The sequence below is a fragment of the Drosophila subobscura genome, chromosome U, assembly GCF_008121235.1.
Source record: "Drosophila subobscura isolate 14011-0131.10 chromosome U, UCBerk_Dsub_1.0, whole genome shotgun sequence".
NCBI lineage: Eukaryota > Metazoa > Arthropoda > Insecta > Diptera > Drosophilidae > Drosophila > Drosophila subobscura.
Genome location: NC_048534.1, coordinates 24,361,984 through 24,366,294, shown reverse-complemented (window position 1 = coordinate 24,366,294; position 4,311 = coordinate 24,361,984).

Here is a 4,311-nt window from a genome sequence, read left to right as displayed (position 1 = left end):
TCTCTGTCGTCCTCGTGCTGCTTATTCTTGCTACACGGCGAATCTAAATTCGTTAATGGTTTTAATATCAGATAGATACAGCACTGCTTCCTGGATACTCACTCTTGCATCGTTTTGTCGAAAATATTTTAAACATTCGCATTGCGAGTTATCCGAAAATATTCAGAAAATATTCAGTACGTTCGCATTTCGAAATATGGTGCGTTTGAAAAAGAGAGTGCTCTTGGAGTAGCTTCGAAGTCCCAATCATAGCGCTCTGCGCCGCATAGACATGCAGGCATGTCGCTCCGTCTTCTCTCGGGGGCAGAGGGTTAGGGAGTTCCTCTTCTTCTTGCATATTGTCTGTCTGAATGCGCAGTGAGTCGCGTTGTGTATTTCTCGGACCAACGCTGGAAGCAAACTGACATCTGTTTTTATGTACCTCTCTTCTCTTGCGCAATACTTTCCGCCATATTTTTTCTTCTTTTTTATCCATTTTGATCCCTCGATCACCTGAGTGAATAGTTTTTTTTTTTTGGTATTTAATCGCTGACGCGATATTGGATGGTCGCACGACGATGAGTCCGCATTGACCAGGTACTTCAGTTCGATGATGGGGCTGTCGATATTTTCTTGACTATCGATGGTTGTTAGTGAGACCGTGCATGGTGTTGCATTGGTAATTCTTATAATTTAAACAATATGATGCTTAGTTTAAAGTGTGGTCGTGTGTAAGAGTTTTACAAAATATATAGTAGTGAAATGAATTGATGTGTATGTGTTGGTATAGTTATTTTTTGTTCGTTCGTTTATTAACGACCTAATACTATTGCCAGACACAACAATTTTTGTTGGGCTTTCTTATTGGGGGTTTCTAATGTTCGTATTATAATGAAATAAATGAAATAGACCGCTTCACTTATCTTCTGGCTAAGCAAAAATACTTTCCCCCAAAGCAGTTTATCACTATATTGACAATGTTCTCAATAGCACACAATATTTGTGATTTCATTCATTAAACTCGCTTCTTGGATGGCCAAAAAGTTTCCGTTTTATACCAGAAACTCATTGAACTTTATGGAAAAACCCAAAATCGATGTAAAGCTGCCCATATAGAAATATGCACTTCAATGCTTGTTCTGTCCCGGCTGCTGGGCGGGAGGATGTGGGTGTGGAAAAATAAAAGCAAATGCTTGAAAGTTAGCTTAAATGCGGTCAATGAACACATATATGTGGCACAAACTGAACAACATTTGGTAGCAGGCAGGAACAAGGAAAAATAACAAAAGTCATGGCATTTATGGCGACAAAAGCCAGCAGAAAGCGAGAAAGGTTAGGGCTTGATGCCGTGGGTTCAGATACCCTTGCTATTTTATCGTTAATATATCGATAACAAACTTGTTTGAGCTGAAGAATAAATGCGATTTATCGGTAGCATTTCGATTGCTGCGGGAGCTTTAATCGATATTAACCGCTACCGATTTGTCGATTCTTTTCGACACTTTCAAAAATCGGCATTAATTGAGTCCCATGTGATCGAAATCAATTAATCGACATAAATTTACTTGGACTTCATTATACCCTCTGAAAGAGTATTTCAAGACAAAAAATATCCAAAAATAGTCGCGCGAGAGAGTCCTGGACAGGACTCGGAACACTGCAAGACCTTTGCCTAAAATGCTGTTTATCTTGTCGGGCCCATGAATGCGACGCCGCTAGAGCCTGTGAGGGAGATAGTGAGGGGTTAGTTGGTAGGGATGCCGGGTGCCAAGAATTCTGCAGGATAGCGGTCCTTTTAGGTTTGCTGGCGCTTGCTAACGACGCCCTGCCTGGCCCTGGCCAAAATAGAGTGAGAGAGAAGGAGAGACACGAAAATGAAGTAGCCAGCCAACAGGCGGCTCCAGGACCCAGGACAACAGCGGACGGGGCAAACGTTCTGTGACAGCACGAAGGACACAAAACAGGACTAAAAAGAAAGTTAGGGCGAACATTTTTGTGGTCGAGCAAATTTTTGGGCTTCGATGATGAAATTTGGCTGCCAAATAGGTTACAAGAGGGTCGAGACCGAGTTTATGGAGTTGTGTTTTCTTCAGCCGTTCAGGCCGTTGTATGTAGTTTCTGGTATTTTTTGGCCAGCGCATTTTCCTCTCGCATTTTCCAGTTTCTTTGGTTTCGCTTTATTTTTGTTGGCCAGTAAATGAAACGGAAATATGTTTTGTGGGCCCGCTGCACATGGCAAACAAACAACTTTTGGGATGGCCGCCTCCCCATCCCGGGAAAAACTTGAGGTGGTCCTGCTAGGGGGAGGGGAGGAGAGCGGTCTGCCTGCCAAGTTTACTTGAAAAATCTTTAAGGAATTGCCAACTAGTTGGGCAGTAAGCGGCTTAACGAAATCATCTGACCTGAAGAAGGTAAATCAACTGAGAAATCAAGGCGCACAAAAAGGGTTGTCCGCTTCAGCAGCGATTGCTAACTTTAAGATGTACGAAATGGAGTGTATTTGAAATAAAATAAAAATAACGGGCACTAGAAATTTTTGTAATGGACTTAAGGTGGAATTTTTGAAGCATTTTACGTGTATTTAAATTAATTAAAGGTTTTAATATATGATATATGTATACAGCACTGCTTCCTGGATACTGACTCTTGCATCGTTTTGTCGAAAATATTCAGTACATTCGCATTGCGAGATATCCGAAAATATTCAGAAAATATTTAGAACATTCGCATTGCGAGATATCCGAAAATATTCAGAAAATATTCAGTACGTTCGCATTTCGAAATATTGTGCGGTTGAGAAAGAGAGTGCTCTTGGAGTAGCTTCGAAGCCCCAGCAATCTGAACTTTCTAATAAGCGCTGAGAGAGTTGACAAGTTTCTTTATAGTTTCCCTACCAACAAGAGCTACATAATTACTGCAGAGACCCAGAATCCCTGAAAAATCCTAGGGTATCAACGTTTCTTTGCAGTTCCTTCTTTTCTTGGGTGTCATTTTGGCTTACACTTTGTCGTTCTCACATACTCGTGTCTCAAAAATGTAGAGAGATAACCACTTTTAGCATATTCACGAATTTATAATTTCTATTAGTGCAAAAAGTTTTGCCCACAGATCGTAAAAATGCAGCACGAAAAGCTGACATTTGCTGACTGCACTTAGTCTAATTTAACCACTAAACAAACATGCACACACAGCATACACATTCTGTCAGTCACTTGGCAACACTGGCCAACCATTGTCACAACATTTCTGCAGTGTCCTTTTCATCCTGCTCTCTCTCGCTCTCTCTCTCTCTCTGTCTGTCAGTCTGTCCCTCTCTGTCCATTGGCAGCAATTTAAAGTCAGGCCGGAAAAACCAAAATTACCACAAAATGTTTACATTTATATGAAATTTCATTTGATTTTGCCCCAAAACGAAACGAACAGAAATCATGCGGTGGTGGTGGGCTGGGCTGTAGGTTATGTGAAATCATTGGCCGATTATTTTGCAGGAAATTAAAAACCACAAATCTAAAATGTTTGAAATATCCGGTGGAACAATTAATTCATTAATGAACAGTGCAGAAAATCGCAAAAAAAAATAAGAGGAAGAGAGAAAATGTTGCACACAGTAGAGGAAATCGGAAATGAAATCAGACTCTGGGAAAATGTATAAAATATATGTATCTGGTTTATAAAATACATCATCGGATAAGCGAGTGGGTGGTAGGTGGGGTGATGTGGGGGTGTAGCGAACGGTAACGGTGAATATATAGTATATGCATATGTAGATTCCCTGATTCGATCCGGTGTCCCGTGTGCATTATTAATTTAAATATTGTTGCATATGTAAAACCCATCTGACTGCATATAGATGCACTTTTAAATGCAATTCCCCCCGCGCAGCCAATAACCCATTCCACCCAGTTTCCAATTCTGACATTTGATTAAGCAAAAATGTAATGGAATTTAGCATTTCGGTCTGTCCGGCATTTTTGGTGTCATGCTTTATTTTTGTTGCACATATGTACATACATATGTACATACATAAAATTATTAAATGATTCTTTTTTTTTGGATATACCCTTGCAGTGCGGTACTTTAAATAATGAAGATATGATACAAGATGGTGTGTGTATTCTTTATATTCTTTCAACGCTCCTCCTTTTCGTGGCTTCTTTTGCTTGTACAACGGCAAAAACAACCGCAAAGCTCGAACATTCCACGCTCTCCTTCTCTACATCTTCTTCTCTTTCTGCACCTTCTCAAAATGCAAAAGGGAATAATGTTCTCCTATGGATACATACACATGTACATATGTACGCATGTATGTACGTACATACATACATACATATG